The sequence below is a fragment of the Lepidochelys kempii genome, chromosome 2 (assembly GCF_965140265.1).
Source record: "Lepidochelys kempii isolate rLepKem1 chromosome 2, rLepKem1.hap2, whole genome shotgun sequence".
NCBI lineage: Eukaryota > Metazoa > Chordata > Testudines > Cheloniidae > Lepidochelys > Lepidochelys kempii.
The window spans coordinates 102,501,239-102,516,316 of NC_133257.1; the positions used below are offsets into that span (position 1 = coordinate 102,501,239).

The 15,078-nt window shown below is 42.2% G+C and overlaps 1 protein-coding gene across 3 annotated transcripts in view; it reads right to left on the reverse strand.

Annotated features, from left to right (window-relative positions):
* The window catches only part of MBP (myelin basic protein), a 174,206-nt gene extending 159,440 nt beyond the window's left edge, over positions 1-14,766 (reverse strand). Inside the window, exon 1 of one of the 3 annotated variants that reach the window (XM_073331790.1) lies at positions 14,367-14,766. The gene's annotated coding sequence lies outside the window, so the exon portion shown is untranslated. The remainder of the gene's footprint in view (positions 1-14,366) is intronic. The other 2 variants (XM_073331792.1, XM_073331793.1) reach the window with 2 other exon arrangements.
* Between the last annotated feature and the right edge of the window lie 312 nt (positions 14,767-15,078).

Genomic DNA, 15,078 nt, shown 5'->3' on the forward strand with positions numbered 1-15,078 from the left:
GAAGGCAGAGGCTGGCAGTGCTAGAAAACCAGAATGTACGCTCCAATACTCAAAGGTGTTAGAAATTAATAGGCAGCAGGTTTAAAACAAATAAAAGGAAGTATTTCTTCACACAACACACAGTCAACCTGTGGAACTCCTTGCCAGAGGGTGTTGTGAAGGCCAAGACCATAACAGGGTTCAAAAAAGAACTAGATAAATTCATGGAGGATAGGTCCATCAATGGCTATTAGCTATGATGGCAGGGATGGTGTCCCTAGCCTCTGTTTGCCAGAAGCTGGGAATGAGCGACAGGGGATGGATCACTTGATGATTACCTGTTCTGTTCATTCCCTCCGGGGCACCTGGCACTGGCCACTGTCAGAACACAGGATACTGGGCTAGACAGACCTTTGGTCTGACCCAGTAGGGCCATTCTTACATATTTAGGTGTCTAACTCCCATTGACATCAATGGGAGCTAGGTACCAAAACACTTTTGAGGTTCTGGTCATGGAAATTAAGGAGCTCCGTATTATTATCAGAGATTTGTATAGCCTATAGCATATTGTCTGGGTCAAGTGCATAGCTTAGTTTCAGAAAAACCACAACTCCCTAATATTTCACATCTTGAGTTGTATTGGGTAATTGTTCATCAACTCCAAAGGCACTCAAAGATAAGATTCTGCAGAGTTCCAGTCCTATTCCTTAATGCTCTTCTTGTAAAGTGGGCCGTTGTGGGGGTCAGCAAGATGACTTTGACCCAGATTTTTAATGATACTTAGGCATTGCTGCAGTCATCATAGCAATATCTGATTTAGAAGATCAAGTCTCATTTTAAAAAGGGATATTTAGGACTGATGAGCCTAAATCTTAAATTCCTAAGTGCATAAATTCCTTCTGAAAATGAGGAAGGCACCTAAATCAGTTGTACGCTACAAGTCTGAGCACAGCAATGCCTAGATACCTTTAAAAATCTGTATGCAGGGTTGTTGTAGCTGGTCCCAAAATATTAAAGAAGGTCAATGAGGTAATATCCTTTATTGGACCAACATCTACTGGTAAGAGAGTAAGCTCAAAAGCTTGTCTCTCTCACCAATAGAGCATGGCCCAATAAAAGATGTTACCTCACCCACTTTGCCTCTTTAAAAATCTGGACCTTTGGCTGCAGTGCTATCAGAATGTTGATGACACTAAGGTTTACTAATAGATATGTAGATTTTAAGATCAGAAGGGACCATTAATTAATCTGTTCTTAGGTCCTGCATAACACAGGCCAGATAATTTGTGCCTCCATCTCATCTTCAACAAAAAAAACTTCAAAAACAGACTCCAAGGAGAGACTGCTGAATTGGAATTAATTTGCAAATTGAATACAATTAACTTAGGCTTGAATAGAGACTGGGAGCGGTTGAGTCATTATACAAAGTAAAACTATTTCCCCTTGTTTAATGTCCCCCCTCCCCTCCAGACGTTCTTGTTAACTCCTGGAAATGGCCCACCTTGATTATCAAAGGTTTTCTCTCCCCCCACCCCACTCTCCTGTTGGTAATAGCTCATCCGATGAAGCGAGCTGTAGCTCACGAAAGCTTATGCTCAAATAAATTGGTTAGTCTCTAAGGTGCCACAAGTACTCCTTTTCTTTTTGTGAATACAGACTAACACGGCTGCTACTCTGAAACCAAACATCTCAACTGATCCAGCAGGCAGAGTTGAAAGACTAACCCAGCATGTGGCTGAAATTGAGGCACTGATGTGACCCAACTGCTCAATCCAGACAAGATGGTGGTGTTGCTGGTAGATTGGGAGAAACAACCAGAAGAGCTGGCAAAAATAATATCTGCCCTATAACTGAGGGTACTCAATTCGCATTGCTAACTGGAGTTTACAACTTGGCTGTCAGTGGAGACTAATAGCTGCACTTGAAAGGTCACAAGCCAGAAGTGGTAAGAACGGCATTTTACAAAAACTGTGCCTGGCTAGGCGGGGCCAGTCTTTTGTTTTGGATGAGGATCTTGCTACTATCACCTGTGCCTTTGTCACATTAGATTACTGCAATGTGGTCTACATGGGACAACATCTTAAATCAACTGAGAAGCCGAAACTGGTGCAGGAGGCAGCTTCCCACTTGATTTACAGGATACACCACAGAAAGCACATGACACCTGCCCTCGGGGTTTTGCACTGGTTAACTGTGAACTTCTAGACAGATTTTTGTATGGTGTTTGTTTTGACCAATGAAGCTGTGATAAATGAAGGGTGGGGGAAGGAGGGGGAAGCTCACTTTTATGGACATCCAGCCAGCCAGTAGCTATAAAATCCCTCTTAGTAGCTATTCTCTAATTGCTCTACCTCTAAAGGGTTAAAAGGTCTCACTGATATGCATAGGTAAAAGGAAGTGAGTGGGCACCTGGCCAAAAGAGCCATGGGAAGGCTAGAACTTTTTTAAATTGAAAAAAGACTCCCCTTTTGTCTGTCTGTTGTTCTCCCGGGGAGAGGCGGACAGATTAGCAGCTATACTGTAAGAAGCTTGGGCCAGATATGAAAAAATCATTGGTATCATACCTAGAAACTACTCATTTAAAACCCCACATATGTAAGTAAATCAGGAAATGTCTAGGAAGATGCAATTAGGTTTATCCCTTTTATTTCTTTATGGCTTGTGGATTCCTCTGTGCTAACCCCAGGTGCTTTTGTTTTGTTGTTGCTTGTAAACTTTAAGATGGACCTCCAGAAGCTATTCTTGGTGCTTACTCCTTGTAGTTGCTCTTTTAAAAATCTAGCAATAGCCTGAGTTCCTAGATGTATTTCTTTCTTTTTTTCTTAAGAAAATTTACCTTTAAGAACAGAACTTGACTTTTGTGTCTTAAGAGGTTTGTGCACATGTTTAATTAGCTGGTAGCTGATTTCCTTTTTTTTTTTCCTGCCTCTCAGCTCTTCCCTGGGGGTGGGGAAGGGCTTGAAGGTACCCCACAGGAAGGAATTCCCAAGTGCGCCTTCCTGGGCTCTCAAAGGGGTTCTGCACTTGAGTGGTAACAGCATCTACCAATCCCAGGTCAGAGAAAAGTTGTAACCTTGGAAATAATACAAGCCTGAAGTGGCAAGTATTAATTTTTAGAATCCTTGTGGGCCCCAACCTTCTGCACTCGAAGTGCCAGAGTGGGGAATTAGCCTTGACAGACGCACTAAATGGCCTTGGACCAGCCTACCTGAGAGATGGCCACTGATACCATGATACACTGCCACAGGTGGCTGCGCTCATGTTAGAATCACTTTGATAAAACAGAGGAGTAGTAGCTGGCAGGGTGTTCTCTGTAAGGACTTTAGGGCTCTGAAATGCACTGCCCACCCCAGTCTGAAATAGCCTTATTTGCTGACTTTCAGGACATGAGCCTGAAAGCCCATTTGTTTCAGCTGGCTTTTGAAAAGTGGTAGAGGGTGGTGAATGGGGGTGTTAGCACTTATATGCTGCTTCTTAGTAGAAGAGGTGAATTTTACTGTGTTTGATTTTGTAATTTTAAATAACTGGCAAAATGCTCACAGCCTGTGAACAGGCTTTGTTTCATTTCTTCTACATATCAAGGAAATGAATATTTTTTTTGGAGACAATTCTAGATTGTGTTTGTACTTTACAAATCCTAAATCTAAAGGAAAAATCTGAAGTCAGAAAAAAAATTAGTTTAACTTTTCATGCTCTCCTGCATGTACTCACAAGAAAGATCAGAATGAAACAAGTGAAAACATGTAACCAATCATGGGGAACTTGTAAGAATCTTCGGTTGTTGTTAATTAATGTATTCTTTTTCTACCGAACAGTGAAAATGAAGGATCAAGAACACAGGTTAAGACCGGATACAGTGCACACAGGTGATACACAAGCTTTGTCCAGAACAGCACTACAATTGCATCTTAATGCTGACCTATAATACACCCTTTTCCACTAGCCCTGCTCCTGCTCCCTCCTCCGCCCATTACCAATCGAATATTGCTAACCATGCCAAACTGTGTGACTGTGCCAACTTGTAATACATTTTAAATAGGGATTAGACTGAGTCCAAACTCATTTTCACTTGTGACCCAAAACTCTGAACTCAATTTAGCAAATGTACTAAACAAATACATCTTAATATGCTGAGCCCTTTAATATATACACCAATTATTACATTATTGTTTAAAGTGTTCACTGCAATTTTTTTTATTTTGTCCTCCCTCCCACATTTTAGGATCAGAATAGTTAGAGGCAAAAAAGCTGCTTACATCCTTGAGTCCACCTACCTGCAAGGGCAGGATATCAAACACACTGATTTAGGACACCAAAGACTGAAAAACAATGACACTTTCAAAAATGTAAAAGAAAAAAAACCACATACAATTCAAGAAGTTTTAAAGAAAATTCTACTTTCTCAAAGTGTAAAACAAGGATAAAACATTGTATTCAAAGGAAATAGAACTGAGAGTATTATGGGTTAGTAACTTAGAAAAAATGGCTCCATATTGTATCTGAGAGAGAGAGAAAGAAACCCTGATTTCATTTACCTTTTCAAACTTACTACCTCTCTTGTTTTCTCCCTTTCTACTGCCCTAACGTTATTTCTGAAGACAGAGTAATCAATGGCAACGTGAAGGTTATATGGAAAACTTCACCAATAGAATTATTTCAACTTCATTTGAAAAGTTACTCTGTTGGGCTGTGTCCAAGATGTGCAGCTATACCAGAGAGTAGAGCTGGGATTTCATGATTACTGCCATTACCATGAGGCTACAGATGGAGCTACACCAGTTGATAGCAAGTGAAGATCTGGCCCAGGATTTTTAAACCAATCATGTAAAAAAAAAAAAAAAAAAACGCAACAGTTTGGGGTTTAGCAGTTTATACCAAAACTGAGCAGAATACTACAACTTTTGGCTTAATTAATCCTATTTTGTAATTTCTTCATGGCCAAGAATGTTTTCCTTTGTACTTGTACAGTACCTGAGTCTTTTAATACAAATGAGTACTACACTGCATTCTGGCCTATCGGGTAAAGCTTGTATAAATCTACCTGTCACATGCCTCAATCAATGAGGATCTCACAACTGGAAGTAAGCTGCATAGCAAACAGACACAAGGCTGACTGAAACCTGTTGAGTGGGCTAACAGGGTGTATTAAGTAATTTATTAATAAGATCAGCTCTTAACATGGTTAGGAGAAGTTTGAAAATATTTTTTTCTTGACAAGAGCGTAATTCCTTGTTCAACAGAGCTAAGAGAACTGCCACATTTCCATCTACCCAATTAGCTTTCACTGTCTTATTCTAAAAGCATATGGATGAATTCCCAATTTGTATTTGTTATGAACACAAATCTACTAATAGTGAAGTTATTTGGAATTGTTCAGGTGTTGTTAAAAACAAAACAAAAAGCAGCCAGGGTAAAGTCAGGTGAGAACCTGAAAACGCTATATATTGAGCCTCGGTCCAGCTGAACACAGCATTCAAAACCAGCTAATCAGGCAGAAGTTCAACACAAGGACTTCCATTAGGGTTTTGTTTTAGATTGTTATCGCTCTTCATATCAGAAGGTAAGATCAGAAGAACTTCTGTATGCAACACTAATACAGCAAAACAGATTCGCCAGAGGCAAAGAAAATGCACGTCTTAGTTGAGGTCTGATCACAACATCTGGTAGTTTACATTCAACAAAGCTTAAAAAAAAAAGTGGATTTACCGCATCCTTAATTTAGTGCTCACGAAAGTGAAAGCCATACACTAACATTGCCTAGCACTAAAAGCACAAAGGACCTTGCTGTGAAGTTTTTTCATAGCGTGTTGCTAATGCACTCCAATCCTGACCTACAACGTTCCTGAAGAATTCTAAACTGTTTTGAACAGAAAATTCATATCACGCCAAATTCTCAGGTGGCTTTGTGATTAGGGATGTAAAATGTTAACTGGTTAACCGATAAGCATCAGTCTTGCCAGTAATGTATTCAGTTAATGTATAAATGCCTAATGTGCACATTAAAAACACCACAGCAATACCATTTCATAGTGTATGTGGAAGTAGGTTCCACACTGTTAGGAGTCAGGACCATTGCTATGGAACTGACGTCATAGGCAAAGGAACTACAGGTTCGGGGGGTGCTGCAGCACCCCCACACACACACACTCGCACCCCCACACACACATCCTAAATTCCCATGCCTAAGTTGTGAACTCATTCATGATTAAACATTTAATCGATACTTTTTAAAAACGCTATTTACATCCCTATTTGTGATATTGGCAAAAGCCTATTAGGGACTAGGTTTAATTTGTACAATACTCATTTGTGACCTAACCCACTTTCAAAACCCATATCTATAGAGATTAAACATTTAGCCACTATGCCACCCAGCTGCGGCCTGTAATATTAAATGACACTTGGATAAGCGGATACCATTTAGATAATTATAAATTTTTCACTGACCGAAAGATACATCATTCAGATATAGTATTATCTAGTCTTTATTGGTAAAAATAGACATCTTGGTTTAGGCCCAAGATATTAGTTTGACTTTATAAAAATGTCTACAACAGAATATGATCAATAAAATTAATATTTAATTAGAAAAAGAAAATCAACAAAAAAAAGTGCAACCAGATACTTTTCTTTCACAGCATTTTTACCTTGGTGGATCATAGTTAAATTACACTGTATCAACACCCATTAAATTTTTTTTTAATCTGTAAAGCCATGAGAACTTCCAGATGTTTAAAATGTTTAAACATTACTGTGCAGTGTTGTGAAAAATATCGCAGTATTGACTAGAAATAGCCTATACACAAAATTCCAACTCTCTAACATGAGAGAAATGTTAAAAAAAAAAACCTACAAACAAATGTTCATAAGTAGTTAAATGTATATATTAGGGCTGTCGAGCAATCGCAATTAACTCACGCAATTAACTCAAAAATTGTGATTAATTGTGATTAATTTTTTTAATCGCAGTTTTAATTGCATTGTTAAACAATAGAATACCAACTGAAATGTATTAAATATTTTTGGATGTTTTTCTACATTTTCAAATATATTGATTTCAATTACAACACAGAATACAAAGTGTACACTGCTCACTATTACTTTTATTACAAATATTTTCACTGTAAAATAACAGTATTTTTCAATTCACCTCATACAAGTAATGTAGTGCAATCTTACAAATGTAGATTTTTTTTTTTACATAACTGCACTCAAAAACAAAACAATGCAAAACTTTAGAGCCTACAGGTCCACTCAGTCCTACTTCTCATTCAGCCGATCGCTAAGACAAACAAGTTCATTTACATTTATGGGAGATAATGTTGCCCACTTCTTATTTACAATGTCACCAGAAAACAGGTGTTTGCACGGGACTTGTGTAGCCGGAATTGCAAGGTATTTATGTGCCAGATATGCTAAACATTCATATGTCCCTTCATGCTTTGGCCACCATTCCAGAGGACATGCTTCCATGCTCATGACACTCATAAAAAAAAAATATGCCCACTATCCTCCCTGTCAATTAAGCCATAATCGGGGTGTCATCTTCAACTCAATCCTCACCTTCAGGCTTGTGTTAATCTTGCTGCATTTTCCTGAACAACTCCAAGATTATGGCCTTTCCTCTGTGTCTACACAACTGAAGCTCTCATCCAGGTTCATCATCATCTTGTGTGTCTACTAGTGCAACTTCCTTTTCTCTGGTCTCGACAATCTCGTATTATGCCACCTGAATCTCTTCAAAACATTGCTGCATGTGTCATTTTTCAGATTTGTTGCTTCAATCACATCACTCCTCTCTTTGACTCACTCTTCTCTATTACATCAGGTAAACTATGTCTTAATTTATAAAGCTCTTTACAACCTCTCTCAGCGCCACCTACCATCTTTTGTACACTATCAAGATGTCTACTCACAACTCTGCTTTATCTATGACACTGGCCTTCACCACCCATCTGTTAATTTCCAAACAAGCACCTTTGCTCTTGCTCTCATGCTGCCCCTCATACATACGAGTTGCTCTCTGTAACCATCTGCAAAGCCACCTCATTTTCCTTGTTCAAATCCTTCCTTAAAAACACCCATCTGCTGTGATGCCTACAAAAAAAACTTGAATGGTTTAGCAGCTGATGTGCTTATCATGTTGATCAGTATTGTCTCACTGTTTCCTTGTGCTTTCCCAATCTGTTTGTGGCATCCACCCATTGTCTCTCATCTTACACTTAGATTGCAAGTGCCTCGGGGCAGAGACAGTCTTTGTTAAAAGTCTGAACATTGTTTAGCACAATGGGGCTCTGCTCCATGACTGGGGCCCTGTGGGTGCCCATAATACAAACAACTACAATCCAATTCCCATTGATGTCTATGGAAAGAGTACCACTGACTTCAGTAGGAATTTGATCAGGTTCTCAAAAAAAACAGCTTGGCTTTTTATATCGACCACTGAATTGTCTTGCATTTTAAACTGCTTGCGGCAGCTAGTGCTCCCCACAGGGTGAGCATTAATACAATACGGATATATTATTGCAAATATATCACTGAGATTTCATATCATCTATCTAGGCTTTTCTACCAAGCCCATCTTTCCAGTATCTAAGGCTCCAAATCAACAAAGCATTTAAGCACATGCTTACCTCTACCCTAATTGAGCACTTAAGCACCCGCTGTGAGTTCCTCTCTGCTTCTCCATCCTATTGTTCATACCCTTACTTAAGGTCTAATGTTAGGCTTTGTCTACACTGGACTTTCATTGGCAAAACTTGTGTCATTTAAGGGTGTGGGGGGAAAAAAAAACACACACACCCCGAACTACAAAAGTTTTGCTGACTAAAAGTGCCAGTGTGACACTTTGACAGCAGGAGAGCTCTCTTTCCGACAAAGCTACCGCTGCTCATTGGGAGTGGAAGTTTTCTGTAAGTGGGAGAGCTACACTGCGTGCCTTTTATCAGCCTGGCTGTAGCAGCACAGCAGTGTCGCTAAAAGGTGCGTAGTGTAGACATAGCCTTAGACTGTGAACTTTTCAGGGCAGGGACTTTGTCGTTTTGCCTGTACTGTGTACCACCTAGCACCATTTGGGGCTAAAAAAATAATAAATAATGCCCTCTCGGATCCTGTGCATAATGCAATCAGGTTCTAAACTCTCAAAACTCACTTCTTTGTTTAGTTTTTCAACGATGACCCCACTCCTGCTTTCATTCCTAATATGGCTCCTTCAAGCCCTAAAACACAGTACTCCACTACATTCAGAAACCTGACAAACCAATATTTTAATATATGACAACATCAAACGATGTACATAATAAAATTATATCTTTAATGGCAATCTTTTCCCTACCCTATTGTTTTTCATCCATTAATGTCCTTTGTTTAATTAAGGATCTGGTCATCCAGAACCTACTCCCCCAAACAACCTCACTAACTTCAGCAGAACAATCTGTATGAGAAAAGATTATTCACACGAGTAAAGCTGACAGGACTAGGTCCTTAGCTACTGAGCCTGCAAACTCTTATACATGAGACTAGTCCCATTGAGTTCAATGGGACTGTTCACCTATGCAATTGGGTCTTAGACAATAAATGCTTATGGAAAGAGGCTTTAAAAAATTGTTACTCTTTGTTTACACTTCACATTTCTGGCACTACAGAAAAACAAATAATAAATTTCAGCTAGATTTTGCTTATGCCAATGTACATTCATCTGAAATAAATGTAGCTGTATTTGTTTGGATGTATGAAACGCGTATGTGCTAATATATGAGCATACATATATTTCTGGAGCTCTTTAAAAGATAAAACATTAACAGAAAATTGAGTAGCATATGATTTATTTTTTTTGGAAGGCTTAGACCTTTAATTTTTTAAAATCTATTTATTCATGTACAAAGGCACTTGTTCATCCCCCTCCATAGATTTCAGAGCCCAAGCCATAACTTCAAAGCTCTGTCTACACAGCTATCTTTAGAGCATTCACATGAACCCCACCAGCCCAAAGCCGTCAACCTGAGCTGGGAGGCTCGCTTCTGTGGACTAGATAGACAAACCCTTTCAAGGGTAAACCCGTGTGAATTCTCAACATTTTCAAACTTTTTTGAACTGAGGGCAAAAGAGTCTTGGTGGGAGACAGAGTGAGGTTGGGGAGCAAACTTTTTTTATTTTAAATTTAAGTTCAACAATTGCCAAATGAATGTTTTAGATTGAGTACTGAATACAACTACCACACAAGGAAATAATGAGTATGTGCGGCAATGAGACCAGAGTTCCTCACTCTTCCAAGTTTCCACGTTTCTCCAGAGACTGGAGGAAGAGAAAAGTAATACGAGTTCCCCTGGGGAGACCCATTAGCTTCCCTGCCTGATCCCATCACTGTAGCTCCATTTAACTTCTAGTATATTCTAGGTCCTCAGCAGTATTGATGTCCTCCAGTGTGCAGAACTCACGAGAATTAGCACAGAGGAGTCTGGCATGGCACAAGGGAGGAGCTGTGAGGTCCAGTTGCTCACTTGCTGATGTTGTCACAATTTCTCTTCTACCTCCCTCGTAGAACAGGAGACATGACACAGAAGATTTGGGATTTCTCTAGGGAATTCAATTAGAGTTATAATAGCCTTCTAGGAAAATCTCTGCTGGGACAGTGGATAGATAGGGCTCATTTACCTGGCCCTATCCCCAGCTTGTCTGCTCTTCCCTGGCATATACACTCTCTTTTAGCTCTTGGGAAGAGGAGATACAGATTTCTCGTTCCCACATACAAGAAGCAGCAATGCAGCATGCCAATGGTCCCCGCTGCATGTAGATCTTAGTGTAATCATTCAGCCTGACATTATTCACTAGTTTTAGGATTCACTTGGAATTTGTGTGCAAAGTGAGTAAGAATAGTATAACCATTCCATCTCTAAATAAAAGCCATTACATGTACACACTGAACAAGACATGAAACTTAAAAAGTTACTCAACCACATTCATAACTAGAAAAAGAAATAAAATCACAATGCCAGTCAACCTTTCCACAAGTGACAACACGTGATAGTATTAAGAAAAACAACCAGTAAGCTGTAACTGAAAAGCGAGCCAGATCACAGTGTGGATCCAATCTACAGTGATCTCAAAGAACCCTATCCTAAGCTATCTAGGTTTCGGTTATCTGCAACACTAATCTCTCTCTTCTCTCTCTCTCACTCAGATAATTTTTTTTTTAAATTTAATCTGATCAATACCAGTGTCACTAAGTTTGCAAGTCTAAAATATTTGGCAAAGATTTTAATATATGCAACACTGTGATTGTCTGCATTTGTAGTTTATTCATATCTATATTTTGGTGACAGCTGTAGTTGCGGCCTACTGCACTGATCACAGAGTTAAGAGTCAGGAGATCTGAAATTTTGTCCTGACTCTGCCACTGAGTAATTGTGGAAGCTTGGACAAATCATTTAAGATCTGTTACCCCATCAGTGAAAACAGAAATTATACTTGTCCACGTTTGTAAAGCACTTTAAAAATCTATGGATGAAAAGTATTATATAAATTCAGTATGGAGGGAGTGGTGACAGGTACTTATTGTAATTATGGTACCTGTATTTTTGGAAGAGGATATAAGAGATTAGGTGACTGTGAACCAAAGCATTGCATCTCATTCAATAGGCACATGGAGCTGGGTTTAGGAGTCACCATTTAGGAATGAAAGTCCAAAGAGAGAACAAGTTTGTTCTGAGAATTCTCATTGGCATCCAAGACTAAACAGCTCAGTTTGCATATTAATGATTTAAACAAGAGTATATTGGAATGTCTAGTCATTAAGTAGAACATGGTAGATTTTGGGAAACAGCCAAGGCAACAATGCTAAGTCAAACTGTGACTAGTTACTGTTATAATCTGTAGTGATTCAACTATTTTAGGCCTCAATTATTCTTTGATTTTCAGGGCAAACTATGAATTTAAGTACTTCCCCTTTTGCCCTTTACATTGTACTTGCTATAGGCCAAGTGAGGCTAAGAAAATAACATTACATTTTATTTATGGAGTTTCTCCCACCTTCGCCGAGTTGTTTGTCATGACAAAACAATAAAAGACTGAGCTATTCTTTGTCTTTTTCTCATGACATATCAGTTTCCTTGAACTGCTTGACCTCATGGTCTAATACAATCAAAGCTTAATGTAAATCCACTTAAGGCACTAATTTAAATGGTTCTTTATTCATTTGTGATCCTTTAATTGTCACATGTGCAGTATTATACTGTATTCTCTTAGCTCTCAGTAAAATCTGTACAACTCTCTACCTACCCATCCATCCACCTACCCAGTTACCCATCTAATTTCTCAATGCTCACTAGTATTTAAAAAAAAACATTAGTCATTAGTTTAAAATATGTATGAAAAATATATAATCCATGACTCCTGACAGCTGTGGCCAACATCTTCCTTACCAATTATTAACTACTTTGGAGATATTTTTATGTCTTCTTCAGAGTTTTTATTTTCAGCTCATCTGCCAACACAAATCAATAATGTACTAAGGTAAGGGAGATGTGTTTTACTGGTCCATTATTTTGTATGACTGAGCACTTCAACCTCTTCCTCCCACTCATGAATTTCAAGTCCTTGTGCTGGGCTCTTCAACAGTTACACCACTTTATGTACCACAGTGACCTAGTGGCGTTCCACGCATCTTGGATCCAAGATTGCGTTTATTAATCTCAGCAGTGTTGAAGTGTTAAACTAATATTGTAAAAATCCATGTAAAATTAATACATTTTAGTATATTCTAATCACTTGAGGCTCAATCCTACTCCCATTAAAGTGAGAGGGAAACCTCCACTGATGCAGAATCAGGTCTTTGGTGTTTCTGATTTTGGTGATTTTATTGTGCCCTCTCTTTTGGTAACTTTTCCCATATATGAGGAAAAAATCAAACCCTCAAATGTAGTATCTGATCAGCTGAAAGATTGGATTGGATGCTCCCAACGCACTATCCACCCTCCTCTGCACTTGATTTAAAACAATATACACATTTATCATTTCCACATTGACTTACGAATAACTAACACACATATGCAGGAAACCTAAGATCAACATACCTACCGCTGCTACAGAACGAACAGGGTAACACAAAAATACTTAAAAATTGCCAAGTCCACAGCTCCAAATGCATGAGCCACGTAACAAAAATCAAATAAATCCCAGAGTGGAGAAATTTGATAACAATGCAATAAACTAGAGTTACTATAGAGGCTTACCCTACCAGAGATCCCACAAACAGAAAACACTGATGACAACAAGAGAGAAAGCAAAGACCCCAAAAGGGAGTGAGTTTCCTGCTAGTGCTGACAGAAGGAACCACAAATGCACTTATACTGGGCGATACACCACCCTTCAGCAGCTATCAGCGAGGGCGGGACAAGCACGTTCCTGCTACGCAGCCCAGCAGCTTTGCAAGGAAAGTATCAAGTAAAGTTCAAGCGCACGGCGAGCCTCTGGGTGGCCGGAGGCGGCCAGGTGAGCGGGGCAGCAGTGGCAGGCGGGCGGCCCCGCCCCCTCATTAGCTGGCGCTTGCGGCTGGGCTGCAGCTGGTTGCGCTAGGCGAGGGGTTTGTTTTGTTTCGATTTTACTCCGCCCGGCCCCAGCCCTGAGCTGAAACCGGAAACCCTCAGCCTCTCGGGCTTGTATGGTGGGGCCTGCCCCGAGGTGGGGCCGGGGCCGGGGCCGCCGGGGCCGGGGCTTCGGTTTGACAGCAAAAGCCAAGCTCAGCACGATCGCTCCATGTCTGGGGGCCGCTAGCCGCTCCTCACACACTCACACTCACACCCCGCGTGAGCCCGGGCCGCGCCGCAGGTCGGGACCTGCCCGCTCCTCCGCGCGGACCCCTGCTCCGGCCCCGGGCTGCGGCTGGGGCGCTCCGCTCCCGGCCCCGGGACACCCCCAGCCCGATACGGCACCGCGGCTGGCTGGCGGGCCTCTCTCTCTCCCGGAAACACCTTTGCTGCCAGCGCAGGAGCGGGCCAAACGGCTGGGAAGCCCAGCACGGTGCTTTACCCCTTAGCGGCCGCTGGGCAACGAGGTGAGGCCGGGCACCTGCACCTGCCCAGCCCGGTGCTGGGGCCGGCTGGGCCAGCGCGCAGGAATCCCGGGGGCCGGCGGCTGTCTCTGACCCGGGGTGGGAGGGGGGCACCTAACAAAGGGGAGGGCAGCGAGGCAAATATCACCCCCCTCCACACACTGACAGAGCCACCTCGTCCTCCCCCCGCCCCGAGCCCACCGCTAACGAAGAGCCCACCGCGGTGAACAAGAGGCAGGTGTGCCGCCGCCGTCGCCGCCGGGCATGGGGGGCCCCGCCCCGCCGCCCCCCCCCGCGGGGCTGAGCAGAGGCACAGCCACGAAAAACAGTAACAACGCACCCAGCGCGTCCTCTCGGGCTCCGGGGTCTGCGGCATCCACCAGCGGCGTGGAGAGCGACACGGGGATGGGGGGGGGAGACCCCCCCCTTCGCAGCAACCCACCCGGGCGGGGAGCGGGGCACCGGCTACAGGCTGCACCCGCCGCCAGGGAGGGGAGAAAGTGCTCCCCCCCCCCCACGAAGCGGAGCTCTGCGCCTCTCTCCCCGCAGCTAGCCCTGGGCGCTTCCGTCGCTCAGCGAGGAGCTGCGGGTTTGAGATACAATTGCCGGCGCGGCTGCCGTCGCCCAGGTTCTTCCCAAGGTGGTTGCGAGCCCGGGCGCCTGCCTGCCTGCCGCCGCCCCAGGCAGAGAGCCGGGGCAATCTGCTGCACCTGGGCTCAGGCGGGCCGCGCGGGCGTCATGTCAGGGCGGGGCGGGGCTGCTGCGCCGCTCCAAACCAGGAAGAAGAACTAGAAAGACACAGACAAGAAAGATGAAGCTCCTGGCTCAGCGTTTCGAGGAGTTGAACATCAACGAGCATTATGGGAAAGGAAAGCAACGGGCAGTTCAGTCCGATAAGCTCGTCTGGGGCTGGGCAAGAGAGGCAGAAGAAACCTCTGATACCTGTCATAGGTAGTGCATAGTGTGGAAGGAAGGGGAAATGATATACTTCATATTTAAAGGAAACTCTCACACACAGGTTTGCAACAAGACTAGGACTGGAATAGATCTCA